The sequence below is a fragment of the Erythrolamprus reginae genome, chromosome 7 (assembly GCF_031021105.1).
Source record: "Erythrolamprus reginae isolate rEryReg1 chromosome 7, rEryReg1.hap1, whole genome shotgun sequence".
NCBI lineage: Eukaryota > Metazoa > Chordata > Lepidosauria > Squamata > Dipsadidae > Erythrolamprus > Erythrolamprus reginae.
Window position 1 is genome coordinate 44380852 of NC_091956.1, and position 19901 is coordinate 44400752.

General features: G+C 46.6%; 1 protein-coding gene across 7 annotated transcripts in view; it reads left to right on the top strand.

Annotated features, from left to right (window-relative positions):
- The window catches only part of LOC139170349 (polypeptide N-acetylgalactosaminyltransferase-like 6), a 306275-nt gene that overhangs the window by 27045 nt on the left and 259329 nt on the right, over positions 1-19901 (top strand). For 3 of the 7 annotated variants that reach the window (XM_070757436.1, XM_070757442.1, XM_070757441.1), the window contains exon 1: positions 19393-19474. The exons of 3 other annotated variants lie outside the window; for them this stretch is intronic. The gene's annotated coding sequence lies outside the window, so the exon portion shown is untranslated. Of the gene's footprint in view, positions 1-19392; positions 19475-19901 lie in introns of those variants that run through there. One more of the 7 variants, XM_070757446.1, reaches the window with a different exon arrangement.

Genomic DNA, 19901 nt, shown 5'->3' on the forward strand with positions numbered 1-19901 from the left:
TTCATCTAATAGTTGTTGATATGTTAGAGATCTAGAATATGAAAAAAGGTTGGGGTATGTAATTAGTTCGTTGGGGGCTATCCATTTGGGTATGGAATGGTAGTAATTTTTTTATAGTTTGCCAATAATAATAATAATAATAATAATAATAATAATAATAATAATAATAATTTATTAGATTTGTATGCTGCCCCTCTCCGAAGACTCGGGGTGGCTCACAACAATAATAAAAACAATATTATAGCGAAGCATATAAAACCCTATCATATTTAAAAACCAAACAACACATACATACCAAACATAAAATATAAAGAGCCTGTGGGAAAGGCCAAATTGTTATCAAAGTTTTACGTAGATAGTGATGTTTAAAATAATTATGTACTTTTTGGGAGTCCATCATTAAGAATGAGTGCCTTCTAGATGGAAGGTCAAAACCCTCGAGTTTTAGGAGTCTTGTATTCTTGAGAATCACCCATTCTCTTAACATAGTCAAAATTGCTGCTAGGTGATATAATTGAAAATTGGGAAGTTCTAGACCACCTCTATTTCTGTGATCTTGAAGATTTTTTAATTTCATTCTGGCCTTTTTCTTTCAACCAGATAAATTTCTGGATTTCTCTGTGCAAATTTTCAAAGAAAGATTTGTTCAAATTTATTGGCGCAACTTGAAAAAGGTATTTAATTTCAAATATTTTCCCCATCAGGGAGAGTAATAATAAATAAATAATATCTATTTATTATTTGAGTTGAAAGGGACCTTGCAGGTCATCTAGTCCAGTGTTTCCCAACCTTGGCAACTTGAAGATATCTGGACTTCAACTCTCAGAATTCCCCAACCAGCATTTGCTGGCTGGGGAATTCTGAGAGTTGAAGTCCAGATATCTCCAAATTGCCAAGGTTGGGAAATACTGATCTAGTCCAACCCCCTGCCCAAGCAGGAAATCCTACACCTGTCCAGCTAGGTGGCAGTCCAATCTCCTCTTGAAAACATCCAGAGATGGGGTGATGTCAATCAAGAGGCAGGAGGCAAGAATGCATGTTGTTGGGGAAAGCACATCTCCTCCTGGACAAAACCTTGCGCCCTTTTTTATTGTCATCCATTAGCCATCAAATTAAATCTCATTGGGTATGGAGATATTTACAGAGTCCCATTGGACAATTGATGCATGGGTGGTCTTATGATTGCCTCATGGGTGATTCATGTTATTCACTGCCTATGTGCAGCTTTTGGGGTAACTCTATTCTCAAGGGTTGATCAAGGAGGAAGTCTGTCTTTTTAGAAAAGGTGGTTTTGTGGATTGTCATGTCTGGTGTCTACAGAATATCACGTCCTTGTCTTATTGTGGTTTGCCAACGATAGACTTGACAGTATTCTGTCTCCACACTGCCCCCTTTCCTTTTTATTCTTTGTTTTTAAGTAATTTGTAAGCATACAACACCTCTTCCCGAGATGGATGCTTATGGAGTCGTAATTTGGAAATTAAATTTGGTAAGCAATGAACACAACAACAGCAGATTAAAAGAACAATAACAATAAGATTATCAGAACAAATTGTTTGATCCACGAAAAGTCTAGAGCCATTCTCAAGGAGAAGGCACAGAATTAGAAGTTATCAGACTGTTAGACATCATTTGTTCCATTGGTTCCATAGTATGAGTTGAGTCTGCTTCAGAATTAGAAATGTAAACATAGCAATGTGAATGCAAAAAGGGAATCTGTGCTTTGCATTCGTTTGGCCATTGAAGCAATGTAATTACATAAAGTAAAGGGGTTTAGGGTCAATCTTTTGGAACATCCAAAAATCACTGGACAACCAGTAATTTGACAATTGCACATGTAGCTAGAAAGGCTATGTAAAAATTCATGCAAAGTACTTTTAAAAAGGTGTTGTTTCTAGTCACATGGTTGGTAAGAGCAAAGGTAACATTACAATAGTGATAGAATGTGTGTTGGGATATTCATATAAATCCAACATTCAATAGAGTTTAACATCACAGATACATTCTTAACATTTGTGATAAAGGTGTTTGTGTTTCACAATCCTTGCTTAGAGATAGCAATAACTAGACAAAATATACATGAAAATTAGGATACAAAATATAAAAAGAATCAGCATTTAAGCAAGCAGCTTATAAAAAGTTATTCAGAGCTGTCTTCCAAGTCTTGTTTCTTCATCAGCTGTTTGGATTGATTAGATAGCACTTTTCCCCAAGTCATTTTGGTGGAAGGAGCCTGATTCCTGTCCTGCTGAGTAATTTGAAGATTCAGGGAGAAATTCAGAATCAGAAATTCAGAATTCAGAAATTCAGGTTTTGCAGCCTCCTTTGATGTGATGCCATCTTATATGTTTTCTCACAACAAACTGGAATCCAGACAGACCTGAAACAATTAAGCACAACTACAAAAATCCTTTCCCAGGTTGTTAATGATATAGGTACTGATCAGTTTTTATCCAGTAGAGCTTGATAATAGATCAATGGTCTAAGCCAGTGTTTCCCAACCTTTTTTGAGCCGCGGCACATTATTCACATTTACAAAATCCTGGTGAACATTGAGCGGGGGGGGGGGCTAAAAAAAAAGTTTGGACAAAAAAAATCTCTCTCTTCCTCCCTTTCGCTCTATTTCTCTCTCTCTCCCTCTTTCTCTCTCTCCCTTCCTTCCTCTTTCTTTCCCCCTCTCTCCATCTCTTTGTTTCTCCCTTCCTTCCTCTCTTTTTTGCCCTCCTTCTCTCTCCCTCCTTCCCTCCCTCTATGTCTTTCCCTCACCCTCCTTCCCCCTCTTTCTCCCTCTCTCTTTCTCTCTCTCCCTCTCCTGCTATCTCTTTCTCTCCCCCCTCTCTCCCTCTCTTTCTCTCTTTTGCTATCTCTTTCTCTCCCCCCTCTCTCCCTCTCTTGCTATCTCTTGCTATCTCTTTCTCTCTCCCCCTCTCCCTCTCTCTTTCTCTGTCTCCCTCTCTTGCTATCTCTTTCTCTCTCCTCTCTCCCCCTCTCCCTCTCTCTTTCTCTCTCTCCCTCTCTCCCTCTCTTGCTATCTCTTTCTCTCCCTCCCTCTCTCTTTCTCTCCCCCCTCTTTCCCTCTCTCTTTCTCCCTCTCCCTCTCTTGCTATCTCTTTCTCTCCCCCTCTCTCCCTCTCTCTTTCTCTCAGCAGCCGCAGCGGGTAGTAGCCGTGCGGTGGTGGCAAGGTCGTCAGCTGTGAGGCGGAGCTTCGGAACAGAGGCACCGACGGCGGTAGGCAAGTGCCAGCCACACAATTCTAGCATGTCCAGCCGCCGCCGCCTGTCCCTCTGTTCTGGAGCTCCGCCTCACAGCTGACCACTCTGCCGCTGCCCCACGGCTACTACCTGCTGCGGCTGCTGCCGCCGCCGCCATCACCATCCTGCTGCACGCCGCCCTTCCGCTGCAGCTACCCTCCCACCAGGCACCAAAGCTCACCTGCTGCAGCCGCCAGGGAAGCTCCAGCCGGGCAGGGTGCTGCAGTCGCAGGAAAACTTGGAAGGCGCTAAGAAGGAAGCTCAGAAATATATTTTGATTAAAAGTGAATAAAACTTCACTTAACCATGCTTGCTTACCTGAGGGCCTTTCCTCCTTTTTGTTTATGTTTGTATGAAGCAAGCTTTTACAACAATAGTAGTTCAGGTATGGTTGACAAAAATCAGCAAAAGAATGGCTTGAGCCATTATGAGTGTTAAGGGTAGAAGGATAAACCCATTAAATGCAAAGATGCAGATACAATGATTCCTGATTAGCAGCTTCGCCTGTTTTAGATGTGGCCCATATGTAATTTAAAAATTTATTAACTGTAACATGAAAATATTTTTATTGGTTGAAAGATTAAGTGGATTTCTTAAGTGACATCCATTTGCCATAAATCATAAAATAAGAAAAATAAGAAAAATATGAAAATATACAAAATATGAAAATATGAAAAATGTGAAAATATGAAGCATGAAAATATAAAAAATGTCAAACATATTTAATCTTACATGTAATATCAGCAATGGAGATTTACTTCTATAAAACCATGTAGATGTAAAAATATGCCAATTGAAGAAAACTTGATAGAAAAATAATGTCTTATCCAAAATGGATAAGTTAACAATGAAAATAAAACATAAAGATGAGTCAAAATATTACAAATGTTTAAATGGGTTTTGCTATTGTCTGAGAGAGAAAAAATACACAAATACATAATCAACCAAAATAAATGTTTGGATCCAAAAGAAAATAGTATCAGTTTAAAAATGTAACGAGAGATACTCAAATAAAATGTTTTGCACAATGCAATGTATAAAAGTTATAAAATAATAGCAACAATGATCAGGGCCGCCGATAGGGTGGTACTACTGGGATTGGTGTACCGGGCCCGGCCATGAGGGGCCCCCGGTTTTGCCCGCCGTCGCACATGCGCAGTACCAGCCCTCTCTTGCCGGCTGCCTGCCTCACCAACGAAAAAGGCGGGCCCGCTGGCCCTCGCGAGGCAGGACTCGAAGCCCCAACGGAGCCTTTGGCAGCGCGGTCCTCCAGTCCCAGAATAAAGCATGTGGCGAAGGTAGGAGCCCCTTCGGGGTGGCGGTTGCAACTTGCGCTTGTGTTAAATTTTGTTTCTTTCCTAAGCAGCCTTCTGTGTAAAAAAATCCATTTGGGAATGACTCGTTTTTACACAGAAGGCTGCTTAGGAAAGAAACAAAATTTAACACAAGCGCAAGTTGTAGGCTTTGCATGTGTGCGCCAGCGTGCCCCAAAAGGCCCCCCCGCGCACCATTTTCCAAGGGCGCGCATGAAGCCGCAGCCGCCCCCGCCCCCCCCCACGCCTCTAGACCTCTCGCGCCCCCGTGGCTACTCGCCGCTGCCCTCGTCCGCCCGTCCTCTCCGCCTCTCTTCCCTGCAGGCATTCTCACAGCGGGGGCCACCGCGCTCTCTCCATCTCCCTGTTAGCCTGCCCGGAGCATTCAAAGTAAGAGCGAAGGTTTTTCTTACTTTGAATTTTCCGGGTTGGGCTGGCAGCAGGGGATGGGGAGAGCGCACGTCAGCCCGCGCGCCCGACATTCCAGGCGCCGTCCCGGTGCGACACCCCAGAGACCCCTGACCCCGGTTTCCTGGATTCCTGGTGGCGGCGACCGAGCCCTGACCGGCGGGCTCCCGACCGAGCCCTGTCGCGGGAACGAAGTGAGTGGGGTGCTCCCCGCCCGGCTGCGGCTCTTGTAGCTTGGCCCGGGATGGGTGTGACTCTACGGGCTGCCCTCGTCGGGGAAAGGGAGGGGAGGGGAGGGGAAGAGAGGGCCGGGAGGACACAGAAGGGAAGGAAGGAAGGAAAAATAGGGAGGGAAGGAAGGGAAAGACGGAGGGGAAGGAAGGGGAAGAGGGAGGAGAAGGAAACAGGAAGAAGAGATAGGTTGGTTGGAATGAAGGAAGAAGGGAAAGAAGGAGAAAGGGGAAGGGAAGGAAGGAAAGGAAAAGAGGGAGGGGGGAAAGGAAGGAAGGAGAGATAGGTTGATTGTAATTGAAAATTACAATTGAAAGTAATTGAAAATTACTTTCGCCAGCCTCCGGAGAATGAGAGAGAGTGAGAGCAATGACAGAACAAGATAGAGAGAAAGTGAGAGAGAGAGAGTGAGAGAGAGAGAGAGAGAGAAATAGGGGGAGAGAAAGAGATAGCAAGAGAAAGAGAACGAGAGAGAGAAAGAGTGTGAGAGAGAAAGCAAGAGAGAGAGAGAAAGAAAACAAGAGAGGGAAAGTGAGAAAAAGAGAGAGAGAGAAAGGGGGAGAGATAGAGAAAGAGAGAGAAAGAAAAGAGAGAGAGATGAGAGAGGAAGGAAGAGGGAGAGAGGGAGAAAGGAAGAGGGAGAGAGGGAGAAAGCAAGAGAGAGAAAGAGAGAGAGAAAGATAGTAAGAGATGAGAGAGGAAGGAAGAGAGAGAGGAAGAAAGCAAGATAGAGAAAGAGAGAGAGAGAAAGAGAGAGAGAGAGAGATGAGAGAGGAAGGAAGAGAGTCAGAGAGAGGAAGAAAGCAAGATAGAGAAAGAGAGAGGGGGGAAGAAAGAGAGAGAGAGAAATGAGAGGAAGGAAGAGAGTGAGAGAGAGGAAGAAAGCAAGATAGAGAAAGAAAGAAAGAAAGAGATGAGAGAGGAAGGAAGAGAGTAAGAGAAAGAGAAAGAAAGCAAGAGAGAGAAAGAGAAAGAAAGAAAGATGAGAGAGGAAGAAAGAGAGAGAGAGAGAGAGAAGAGTGGAAGGAAGAGAGAGAAATGATAGAAAAAAGGGGAGAAAAAAAGAGAAATGAGAAAATGATTGAGGCAGAGAATGACAGAAAAGAGAGAGAAACAGAGAGAGAAGTGATTCTTGATTTAAATCATATGGTAAAAGCACTTAATTAATAACAGAGAAAAAAACCCAGCCCTCACCTGTTTTTATTAATAGTTTTGCTGGTTGTTTTAGTTTTAATAGTAATGGATTTTGGTTTTTTTAAATTATTATTGACAAAATTGAAAGGGTCCAAAGACGGGCTACAAGAATGGTGGAAGGTCTTAAGCATAAAACGTATCAGGAAAGACTTCATGAACTCAATCTGTAAAGTCTGGAGGACAGAAGGAAAAGGGGGGACATGATCGAAACATTTAAATATGTTAAAGGGTTAAATAAGGTCCAGGAGAGAAGTGTTTTTAATAGGAAAGTGAACACAAGGACAAGGGGACACAATCTGAAGTTAGTTGGGGGAACGATCAAAAGCAACCTGAGAAAACATTATTTCACTGAAAGAGTAGTAGATGCTTGGAACAAACTTCCAGCAGACGTGGTTGGTAAATCCACAGTAACTGAATTTAAACATGCCTGGGATAAACATATATCCATCCTAAGATAAAATACAGGAAATAGTATAATGGCAGACTAGATGGACCATGAGGTCTTTTTCTGCCATCAGTCTTCTATGTTTCTATGTTTCTATTAATTTCTTTTAATAAAAAAGAAGGGATTTATTTATTTATTTATTTACTTTTTATTTCTATGCCGCCCAGTCCCAAGTTTTTCCTTATTTCCAGATTGCATTTCTTCTTGGTGAGGTTCCGCCCATTGCTTCTTGTACTACCTTCAGGTGGCATGGAGAATAAATAGATGCCATCTGCTCTGTGGCAGCCCTTTAAGGATTGGGAAACTACTATTATATTCCCCCTCAGTTTTCTATTTATTGAGCTAAACATACTCATTCTCTAAGCCCTTGTTCATAGGATTTAGCCTCTAGGCCAGGGGTGTCAAACTCAATTTCATTGAGGGCCACATCAGGGCTGTGTTTGACCTCAGAGGGCCAGGGGAGGGCTTGCCCAGGGTGTGTGGCCATGGTGGGCATGACACGGGATTTGGGGGGCAGTAGTTTTAAAATGGCCCGGGGGGGGCAGACACTTAGGCTGTATGGGACCCCAAAATTCCTGATGGTGGGCCTGACAATGATAATATAGATAAATCTCTATAAAAATTAAAAATGTCACACATTGTCCAGTGCTTTTTATAGAGAAATACAAGACTTGAGTAAGACTTTTAAAATGATGGCTTTAAATTTAACTCAGCAAAGAATGTCTACAAGATAAAACATCAATTAATACAATCAACATAGAAGTCTGGGTTCCTGGAGATTCTTTGTGAAGAAAAGTTTATAGGATTTACCATCCGGTCCATGAAAATTATTAACTTACTGATAGACATGATTTAATAGTTTTTAGAAGAAAATAGCTGAACACCAGTAAAACTTCATTCATTTTTTGTTACCATGATGTAAAAAGAATACCTGCTGGTGACTTCATCCCTGGCCTGTTTTGCAGCAGGGCCAGGGAGACATGGCCCTCGGCACCGCCGCCATCTTGGAAGGCCAAGATCTCGCGAGATTTCACGAGATCTCGGCCAATTTCGGGTGGCTTTGGCCTACCCGATAATGCTGTCCTGGGCAGAGCCTGCCAGCCCTATAAAAGGGCTGAGCAGGCTCCAGGGCCTCCTTTTCGCCCTGGACAGCTTGCAAAGTGAACACCCGGCTGGGCTTCGCTTCTTTGGCAGCCATTTTAGGCTGCCTCGTGGCGTTAACCATTTTGGCTTCCTAGGCCTCATCGGAGGCCTTTCTGGTTTGGAGTCCGGGGGCGGAGACCCCTTTGAGGTTTCCCTTGGGATCAAGGGTGGAATCTTCCTGGGCAGGGGCCTTTCTCCAGGGGTGGTTTTTTGGCAGTACCTGTGGGGTGGCTTAGGTCCAGGGGGTGCGGCCTAGCGGGCCTACCGAGGCGTTTGAGCCTTCAGGCCTGGGGGCCTAAGGGGTGAACCTTTCACTTCCCATCCAAGTTTGCTGGGATACAGAGGATCATTCCCATTTAGTCTCAATAGCCTAGAGGTTAATTCTCTGCCTTACAAGGCAAAGGTTGCAGGTTCAAGTCCCAGTAAGGACTAGTCTCCCTTAACTTAACTGCACTTTGATACTCATTTGACTCTGATGGCTACAAAAAGGCAGAAGCCTTCTGCACCACCAGTAGAGTCTAGGGCTCGGCCCAGGAGGGCCTTGAGGCCTTCAGTCAGGGTCCGCTTGGTTCAAGAGGACCCTCAAGCAGGGGTCAGGAGGGGGGCAGAGGAAGGGGTCCCCCTGTTAACAAATCTAACATTCCTGCTCATTCTTGGTCCAGGATCATCGAGAGGCTGGATGACCTGGATGCTCACTGGAGGTCGGTGTACAGGCCAGGTGGCACCATTCCATCAGCCCCAGCAGCCTTTGGCGGACCACCTGGTGAACCAGCAGCCCAGACCGGGCAGATGACAGTGACACCTGGCTCATTAGGAGATGGGTTCTCTTTGATGGCTTCTATCCCTTTGGGGGCAGGTGAGATTGCACCACACCCAACACTTTCACCACTCCTCCCTCTGACTGGTCAGGCCTTTGGGTCACCGGGTTTTGGGAGTGGGGTCAACTTAAGGGGTAATTCAGCCATCACCTGTAGTCAGGTGTGGGCTTCCCCCACTGCTACTGCAGTGGCACTGGCCCTTTCGGCGGCTTCGATGCCATCGACGGGGTCGGGGGAGGCAACAGTAGGGACTCCCATGGTCTTAGACCCTTTGGCCGCTGTGGGAGCATCTGCCATCCCGTGGGGGTTACCCTCCACGCCTTTGAGTAGTCACCTCCATCCCACTGTCAGGGAACGTATTTGGAGAGGGGGGTAAGTAGATTTGTTCTCCCTCCTCAGCAAGGAAGTTCCAAAAAAGGGGAAGGAAGAGGAGGTGAAGGTAAAGGGTTAGCAGGTGCTTCCGCTCATGGCTGTATGCATACCTGACATACGCTTCAGTGGTGACCCAGAGGGAGCCAGCTCGGGCTCCCTCTATGTACAGATATATTGACCTGATTGCCCGTGCTCGTTTTGACTACAAGGGCACGGCATGGCGCCACTACGATGAGGCCTTTAGGATGCGGGCGGCATTTGAGCGCACGCTCCCTTGGGATGTGGTTGTCCCTGAGTTATGGCTTAACGCAACCCACATGTCCCGGGCTTGGGGAGGGGACCGCACGGGTGGTGGTCACATGTATGGAGGACGAGCCGGTGGCGTCGCCGGCGGCTTAGGCTGTAGGGGGAGGGGCAGTGAAAGCTGCCCCTATGTGTCATGAGTTTGCGGCCTAGGGAGGGTGTTTTCGTCCCTTCTGCAAATAAAGACACGCTTGTGAGAACTGTGGGGGCTACCACGGCACCAGCACTTGTATCAAGCCCGAAGGGGGTAAGGATAGGAAGGATGGTGCAGGGCCGGTTAAACGGCCCCCGCCTGCTGGGGAAAATGGGCCCAGCCCAGTTAGGCTGGGAGTTTCTGGAGGAGTTGTTTGGGTTCAGGAGCCTTCATGTCTGACAACCTTAGATCGGTTGTGGGGCATGAAGACATCGTTCCCAGGAAGAGATGGCTGAGGGCAGGGTACTGGGTCCTTCCCATGCTCACCCTCGCCAACTCTTCGGGGTCCCCCCCTGGGGGTGGTTCCTAAGAAGGTTAGTGGTGAATTTAGATTGATTCACCACCCGTCCTTCCCGAGGGGAGAATCAGTGAATGATTTCATTCCTGATGAGCTTTGTTCGGTCCGTTATGCGTCTGTTGTCACGGCGGTAGCCATGGTAAGGAAGTGTGGGGTAGGAGCCCTTATAGGTAAATGCGACATCAAGTCGGTATTCCGGCTCCTTCCCCTACACCCAGACGATTTTGAGCTCCTGGGCTTCCACTTCGAAGGTGGCTTTTACGGGGATAGAGCAGTACCAGTGGGGTGCTCTATAGCTTGCTCCCTGTTCGAGAGCTTTAGCACCTTCTTAGAGTGGGCGCTCAGGAGGCGCACTGGTCTGGGTTCGGTCATTCACTTCCTCGATGACTTCCTGTTGGCGGGGCCTGTGCATTCAGAGCAATGTTCTGCCCTGATGCGGGCCTTCGAAGCCCTTTGCACTCGATTGGGGGTCCCTTTGGCCCCGGAGAAGACTGAGGGCCCCACCACCAGGATTACTTTTCTGGGTATTGAATTGGACTCGGGAGAGCAATCTTGCAGATTGCCCCTAGACAAGCTGCTCAAGATCTAGAGCAAGCTTGACATAGTTTTAGGTAGTCGGAAGGTAATCCTTCATCAGCTGCAGGAACTCACCGGGCTTCTTAACTTTGCCTGCCGGGTAATTGCCCCCGGCAGGGCTTTTTACCGGAGAGTATATATACTGCAATGAAGGGACTACGCTTGCCCCATCATCATACCCGCCTGAGCGCTGGGGTCAAAGAATGACCTGCGTGTATGGTGGGGTTTTCTGGCCCACTTCAATGGTCTGTCCTTTTGGAGGCACGGGCTTCTTTTGGAAGCAGAATTGCAGTTATGCTCGGACGCTGCGGGGACCTGTGGGTTCGGGGTTATCTTAGGCGAACAATGGGCCATTACATGTGGCCTCCGGAATGGAGGGCCTCCCCGTTGGTCAAGGATTTGACCTTCCTGGAGCTCTTCCCACTGATAGTAGCTTTAGAGCTGTGGGGAGAGCAGTTTAGGGACAAAACTGTGCACTTTTGGTGCGACAACCTGGCTGTAGTCCACGTTGTGAATGCCCTGTCCTCTAAAAATGACTGGGTCATGCGGCTTGCCCGCCATTTCGTGCACAGGTCGTTGTCCCTAAATGCCCTGTTTCTGGCTTGGCACGTCCCTGGTCTAGACAATGGGATCGCTGACGCCTTGTCCCATGGTCAGTTGTCCAGGTTTCGGACCCTGGCTCCGTGGGCTCGTGTGTCACCGGAAGCCTTCCCTGACCACCTTTGGAGCCTGGGGGGCTCTCGAGCAGTGGGGGACTGAAGCCAACAGGGCCATGTGAAGTAAACCCAGAGGCAGGGTTGGTTAGAACGGTACTTTTATTCAGCTCAGCATAGGTAAGTGACTTTCAGCGAGTACCGTCTGCTCTGCTTGGGAGAAACCGCTTCTTTTATATATTTGCGGTTCCCGCCAAAGCAAGAGCAGGGCGCGTCTGAGCCAATCAGGAGTGACTTCCTGATTTCCAGCTCAGACAGCGCTTTAGCAAGGAACAAACTATTTACAGAGATACAAGGTAGCCATTACAGGATACAACACCCCTCCCTCCTTAGATGGATGCAACCATCACGAAAGCCATGTGATGAAGTCGTCCAATCTGTTGGGTCGCCGTGAGGCTCGCTCCGACCTGCGCAGTTCAGTTGCGTCCTCGCTATCGGCGGTGGAGGTTGGCTCGCTGTTGCTCCCCCGGCGCGGCTAGGGCCTAGTCGGGGCTCCGGCCGGTTGATTCGGCCTGGCCGGTACGACGATGGCTTCGGAGGAGGACGATGGTTCGGCGTTGCTGGAGGATTCCCCCTGACCCGATAAGTCCATTTGAATGTCTAGTAAATCGGGTTGCGAGTTACAGTCTGCTGGAATGGGAGAGTTTTTGTCAGCGGTTTGCTCCAGGGGGTTTCCCATGCGTTTCCGAATGTGATCAATGTGCCGTTTCCACATTCGACCATCCTCCAGTTTCACCAAATATGTTTTTGGAGCAGTCTGTTTAACAACAATTCCTTTCATCCAATTTACACCTCCATCAAAATTCTTTACAAATACATTTTGTCCCAAATACATTTGTCTTTCCGGGTTCACATATATTGGGTCATTAGTACAAAACCTTGGGTGTAACCTATCCAGTGGGGACCTTAATTTCCTTCCCATTAGTAACTCAGCAGGACTCACGTGCGTGTGAGAGTTTGGGGTAATGTGCTGGGTTAACAAGAACTGGTCCAAATTCTGTTGTACATCTCCTGGGCCTGACCTGCGTAATGCTTCCTTAGCCACGCGAACATAACGTTCCGCCAACCCATTAGCCCAGGGCGAGTAAGGTGAGATGAGTGCATGTCTGACCCCTAGGTTATCTAAAAATAATTCAAACTGCCTGGCCGTTAATTGAGGCCCATTGTCAGACACTAGGATATCGGGACAACCATGGGTAGCGAACAGTCTGCGCAAAACCTTGATGGTGGCACTTGTGGTTATGTTGTTCATTGCTATGATTTCCACCCATTTGGAAAATGCATCAACCACTATTAGGAAATATTGTGACCCCACTGGCCCTGCAAAATCAATATGGACCCATGACCAAGGCCCTGCAGGTTGCTCCCACTCTGCTGGAGTTGTTTTGGGGGGGTTAGGCCGTGATTCTTGGCATGGGTCACATTTGGCTACCCAATTTTCAATATCAGCATCCAAACCTGGCCACCATAAATGCCCTCTAGCTAGGCCTTTCATCCTGACAATCCCAGGATGGCCCACATGTAACATTTCAAGTACCTTTTCTCTTAGGCTTTTAGGAACGATTACTCTATCCCCCCACAATAGACAATCTTTTACATATGACAATTCAAGTCTTTTGGTTTTGAAGTCACACAATTCAGGTTTTACAGAGTCATATTGCCATCCTTTTAGTACATAGTTAACCACCTGTTTTAGGATTGGGTCTTGCTGCGTATGTGCAGCCACCTCCCTTGCAGTAGTTAGTGGGTTGTCTTCGAGCTCTATCATTAACACATCCGCAGAAGGGGCAGGGTCCTCCACTAACTCTGCCATGGGGCACCTACTGAGGCCATCTGCGTGATTGATGGTTTTACCCCCTTTATGGATGAGCTCGTACTGGTATCCTGAGAGGAAAAGGGCCCATCTGATTAATCTTGGGGACATAAATGGAGGAGTAGGCTTGTTGGGGGCTAAAAGGCCTAATAAGGGCTTGTGGTCGGTAACCAATTCGAAACTCCTCCCAAAAAGGTAATTATGAAACTTTTTTACTCCTGCCACTAGAGCTAGAGCCTCTTTATCTAGCTGGCTATAGTTCCTTTCAGTATTGGTCATCGTTCTGGAAAAGAAAGCAATTGGGGCCTCTGTTTTGTTAGGCAAAACGTGAGCCAAGACTCCTCCCATGCCGTACGGGGAGGCGTCGCACGTAAGCCTGATAGGTAGCGAAGTACTATACTGGACTACCACACTTTTAGAGGTCAATAATTGTTTTATTTGTACAAAGGCTTCGTGTTCAGTTCTCCCCCATGTCCAAGGGGTTTCTTTCTGTAGCAAACAGTGTAGAGGCTCTGCTGCTGTTGCCTTCTGTTTTAAAAAAACGGAGTAAAAGTTAAGAAGGCCTAAAAAGGCTTGCAATTCAGTCTTATTTTGTGGCTCTGGGGCTTCTCTAATAGCTCTCAGTTTCTCAGTGGTGGGGTGGATACCTTCCTTGTCAATTTTTGTACCCTAGGAATTCTACACTGTTGGTTCCCCATACGCATTTATCAGGCTTAATTCTCAACCCTTTGTCTTGAAGTCTCTGGAGTACTTCCCTAATCCTTTTGTTGAGCTGTTCTTGGTTTTCCCCTGCAATTAAGATGTCATCAAAATAGGGAATGGCCCCTTTAATCCCTGATAACAATCTTTCCATTATGCTTTGGAATATCCCTGGGGCAATGCTTACTCCAAACTGTAATCTGGTGCATTTAAAGGCACCCCTGTGAGTCACAATCGTTTGCGCATTTGCTGTCGCTTCATCGACCGGCAGTTGCTGATAAGCCTGGGCGAGGTCGATCTTTGCAAACCTTTTCCCTTCCCCCAGGGAGTGCAGGAGTTGTTGTACCACTGGAATGGGGTAAGGGTGGTGTTGGAGGGCCTTATTTAGCGTAGATTTATAGTCAGCGCAAACTCTTAAGGAGCCATCCGGTTTTAGAGGGGTGACTATGGGTGTTTCCCATGGTCCCTGCTCCACAGGAACTAGAATGCCCTGGCTTATGAGCTTATCCAGCTGCAGGTCAAGTTTGGGGAGTAGCGGAAGGGGTACCCTGCGAGGTTTGAGCCGGACAGGTGGGACCTTGGGATCGATGGAAAACGAGATAAGGGGCCCTTCATACGACCCCAAGGTGGGGCTAAACACTTCAGGGAACTCTTGTAAAAAGTTAGGCATGCTATCACAGTTAACATTGCAAATACCAGAAATTTCAATTCCCAAAGGTTCCATCCAAGCCAACCCCAGGAGAGAGTGTTTAGCCCCTGTAACAACAATCATGGGTAGGGTACATTTAACATTCTTAAATACGATAGGTACATTCACTTTGCCCAGAACAGAGATTATCCCCCCCTTGAAAATCTCTAATTACCAACAAGGTTTGCAATAGCTCAGATTTAGACAGGCTAGGCATGTACAATTTAAGCTTTTCCCACGGCATAATGGTGTATTTAGACCCCGTGTCAAGTTCCATAGAACATGGCTTGTTATTTAAAAGTAAAGAAATAACAATCTTGCCCCCATTTTCTGTTGCCGTGGTATTCACGAAAAATTGAGTGTTACCTCTTGAGTAGTTGTGGTTAGCGGCTGAGTAGTTCTTACGGCTCGAAAAACGAAAAGGTCCGTTTTCTCGCGGTTGCGGTGTTTGATTCTGGGGTCGTTGGTGGCGCGGTGTGGAGAAGGTTTCCTCCGGTGCTGATGCTCTGCAGGCTTCGGCGATGTGGCCCCGTCGGTTGCAGCGGCGGCATATGGCGTCCCGGAAGGGGCAACGTTGGCGCTGATGGTTTCCTCGGCAGCCGGCGCAGGGGGTGGCAGGGTGAGGAAGTCTGTGTTGTCTCGGCTGGTCTTGCAGCAGGAAACAGCTGTCCTCGTTGCGAGCTGGTGGGCTGCGGTCATCTGGGTCCTCGGCGCGGGAGAACGTGGAGTCTATCTTGGCGATGACTTCTTTCTTTTCGTGATCTATCAGCTCTTTAGCAGTGGCGTCGGCGACCTCTGCGGTTTGCGCTAGCTTAATCACTGTTTGTAGGGTCGGTTCGTCTTCGGTGAGGAGTTTATTCCTGACCGCGGTGTTTCTCATGCCAAAGACTAAGGCATCGGTGAGGCGAGCTTCCGGGTTGTCAAACTTGCATTTCGCAAGCACCGTTCGAAGTCGCGTTGCAAATTGGTTGATTGATTCCGCTTCGCGCTGAGCCATTCTCGAGAACTGGTGCCGGAAAACCATGGCTGGTTTTGTTGGCCTGAAATGGCTCGCGAGCTTGTCTTGTAGGACGTCCCAAGCGACGGATCTTGCCAGCAGCGGGTCGGTGAGAGTCTGGGCGAGGGCACGGATTTCTGGACCGAAGTAATTTAGGAAAATGGCCCGTCTTCGATCGGCGTCGGCGTCCCGTATTCCTGCTGCCTCAAGGAAGATCTCGAAGCTGGCTAGGTAGTCGTCCCAGGAAGTCTTTTCTGGGTCGAAGAACTCAGGAGCCCGGCCGATTTGGAGATTGTTCATGTTGCACGCGTAGTTTCTTTCGTCCGTCATCGCCAGTGAAGTAAACCCAGAGGCAGGGTTGGTTAGAACGGTACTTTTATTCAGCTCAGCATAGGCAAGTGACTTTCAGCGAGTACCGTCTGCTCTGCTTGGGAGAAACTGCTTCTTTTATACATTTGCGGTTCCCGCCAAAGCAAGAGCAGGGCGCGTCTGAGCCAATCAGGAGCGACTTCCTGATTTCCAGCTCAGACAGCGCTTTAGCAAGGAACAAACTATTTACAGAGATACAAGGTAGCCATTACAGGATACAACACCATGGCCCTCTCGGTGGCACCAAGCACCTTGAGGGCATATCAGCACGCAGGAAAGGAGTTTTGGGATTTTGGGCAAGCCAGGGGCTACCCTCACATTTGGCCATTCCCAGTGGATCACCTTATGGAGTACTGCGTGCAGCTTAGGCAGCGTGGCCTTTCAGTTAAGACTATTAGGTCCAGGTTGGCAGACCTCGCCTTTTTATCTAAGACTGGTGGTTTTTTGGACCTTTCTTGTGATTTCCGCATTTGGAAGATGCTGGAAGGCTGGGTGAGGGAGCGACCGGGGACCCCAGTGGATGGCAGGCAGGCATTAACGATACAGCAGCTGTCGCTCATTAACCGAGCTTGGAACAGCCTGTGCGCCTCTCTGTACGAGGCCCGCCTCTTTCAGGCGGCGGCCTGTGTCATGTTTTTCGGGGCCCTTCGAGTCAGCGAGGCTTTGGCCTCCTCCCAGGCTGACAGGTCTCTCCGTGCCAGTTTTTCCGACTTGCATTTTAGCGACAGGGGTGTCTCTCTATTGGTGAGACAGTCCAAAACTGATCAGTTATGTAGGTGTTAGGATAGAGTTTACGGCTGCCGCCGATCAGTCTGTGTGCCCGGTGGCGGCTCTGTCTAATTTCTGTAGTCTTAGGGGAGTGGGGCAAGGGTACCTTTTTAAGAACCAGGACGGTACCCTTCTGACCCGCTATCAATTTTCGGTTTTAGTGACTAGGTCTCTAGTCAGGATGGGCATTGACCCTGCCGGCTATGAACGCATTCATTCCGTACCGGCGCTGCAACTAGTGCAGCAGCATCTGGTTTCCCGGGTCAGAGGATCCGGGAGATTGGCCGCTGGCGGTCTGCGGCCTATTTGGGTTATGAACAGCCAGTACAGTAATAGGATAGGAGGTCAAGCTAGGGAGCCTTTCTCTGCCTTCTTCTAGATAGTCCCACCAGGGTGAGACCGACGGCGTTGCTGTGTGGCAACAGCGGTCTTTTGGGCTGGCCGATCTGCAGCAAGAACCGCCGTGGGGACCTGGCTGTCTTTGGGTCTGGTGGGTCAAGCATCGTCAGGATGGGGAGAAAAGGCCTGGAAGAGAAGGGTTCTCTCCTGCCGCTCCTGGGAGGGCGGCACAAGAAGTGTCGTGCCCAGGTGATCGGTCTTGCACTCAGTGGCAATGACCTGTGTGTGTGTGGGGTCTGGCACTGCTTTGCCAAGCCCGCGAAGACTTGCGTATTCTTCACAAAGCTTGGCCAACCACGCGAGTGGTTTGGTCCGAGATCCTCCTGAGGATCGTTTGGGGACGCCATTTCCCTTAGGGCCACTCACAGGGTCAGGAAAGGTGACTAAGGCTGTGGGTAGGCTGGTCAGAGAGTTGGGTGGGGTAGTGGTTGCCCATCCCCACATCACCGTAGATCAGCCATGGCTTTACCGGGCTGACGGTGTTCACCTGTCAGATTGGGGAACACCATCTTCTTACAGTACCTGCAGCGGTCACTGCGCGAGCTGGTGCAGTTAGAGGGGGGAGTCGGGGGGCCAAGATAGAGATCTGACCCCCACTCCGTGGCAAGTTAGGGGCGGAAAACTGGGTGGTGGTTTAGCAAATGCGTGTTCTCCGTTGGGCATCTTTGGGGATGATTGACAGGTTCTCTCCAAAGGCTTGTGGTTTGAGCGACCTGAGCAATTGGGGGGAACCTGTCTTTGGGTCCCGCCCATTTCCTTCCCCTTGTAGGAGTTAGAAGGCGGGACCTCCCACATGCAGGTGCATGGCAGTGACTCAGGTGAGGGCGTGGCCCCTCACCTGGATCAGCATGGAGCTACGCCCATAAGTTTCTCCGGAAGTTTTTCTGACGTCATTTCCCGCCCTGGAAGCAATTGTTTGATCCTGCGGGTCCTTGTTAGGGCCATAGTTAATTTATGCTAATTTATGCTAATTTATTTGAATAAATTATGCAAATTTAATTAATAAAAATGACCCAGTTTAAATCCAGCTCTGGTGTCCGTGTCGTTACTCCGCCTCTGCTGCAATGTTGAGACTTTAGAAAAAATGCAAAGAAAGAGCAACAAAAATAATTAAACTGGCTGAAACATATAAAGAATGGTTGCAGAAACTGACTATATCTTTTTAAATTTAAATGTTAATGAAAATAAAACCTAGGGAGAGACAGATCTGTCTTTTGATGTCTCTGGGGGTTGCCACAAAGAGAGAGAGAAAAAAGCTTTTCAAAAGATCTGAGGATAAAACAAGAAGTAATGGATAGCAACTAATGGAAGAGAGTAGCAACCTACAATCAAGAAATGTTTCCAACAGTTAGAGCAATTAATCAATGAAAGAGTTTATTCCCAGAAGTTGAAAATGTTCCAACACTGGAGGTTTTTTAAGAAGTTGGATGATTATTTCTCTAAAATAATATAGCTTTTTTACGGGTTGAGCTAGATGACCTTTAGGGTTCAGTCCAAGCTCTCTTTGTAATGGAGGTTTTCTTCCAACTCTTTTGTAATGCTAAATAAGTTCCTCATTCCAAAGAGGAGACATTCTAAAAGCACTCAGTCAGCATTCCTTTGTGAAAATGGTAAACACATTTTTCTAAATTTATAAATGATTTGTAAGTTATTCAATTGTAAAGCTGTAAAAGATATTAAAAATTAGAGAATCTTTGAGAATATGAAAAGTAGTTTCTCCTACAAAATCTTCCAAGGCTATTTTAAAAAATCAAGACTGTTTTGAGATTTAGATTTGGAAATAAGAAAAAAGTTTTAAAGAAAATCCTAGCCAACTTTAGTAATTGCTCATGAATGCTGCAGAGCTTCACTAAAGCTTGAATCTAAGCATAAGTATTTTGATGAAAAATATCTAGAAGACACATTCTTTGCAAACACAGCAATCCAATTCTTAAATATATGAGATAATAGTTTAAGACCTTGCTTTTTGAAATTTATGAGACATTTTTATGAGAAAAAGAAAGAAACAGAATTACATGTAAAAGTCACAAACATTTTTAGATCTGCAACTCCAAACTCACTTGAGAAGCTTCCAGAAAAATTGAGATGGAATGATTGCTTTTAGTTAAGCAAATGGTTTAATTAAGAAAGAAAATGAATCTACCCAATTAATGATTTTCTGCAATTTTGTTTTTAATGAATGAATTTTTTTCTTCGCTTGTTTAAACTTTTATCCATTTGAGAATGAAATTTCCAATCTTAGTTAAAATGCTAGGAAAAGCTTTTAGTGTAAGGATTAATGCAAGTCATTCAAATGCTTAAGTAAATGACATGGTAAAGAGTATGTAAATTTATATTGAGTAAGCCTTTGTGTCAATCATGGGTATTTTTCCATTGTAACTAAGCCTCTTTAACAAAGACTCCACATGGCTAGAACTTCCTGATAAGTTTTATTTTAAAACTACTGGGAAAGCAAATTTTCTCTCTTCCTGTCACACTAAAGGTATAGTAAAAGTCTTTTTTGCAAACTATCCATCATTAATTGTTACTCATTTGGAATAAAGTTTTAGGTGACTTCAAATATGAAACTTTTCTGAGGATCATTTTTTCTGGCAAGAGCTTTGCATTCTTCCTTACAATGTTTCTGTTGTGAAACTTTTCTTGGGTTTTCTCATCTTGCATCCTGCCTGTAATTGACAAATTATCTTGATAAGTAGGATAGACTTTAATCATTGTAGGATTCTTGCCTATGTTATTTTCCTTGCACTCAAAATCAGCCTTTTCTTTAGCAAATGCAATTTGTGCTTTTTGGTCAATCTGAGGCTTTAGAACATCTTGCAAGCAATTAATGAAATACAGTGGTACCTCAAGATACGAACCCCTCGTCTTACGAACAACTCGTGATACGAACCCGGGGTTCAGAAAAATTT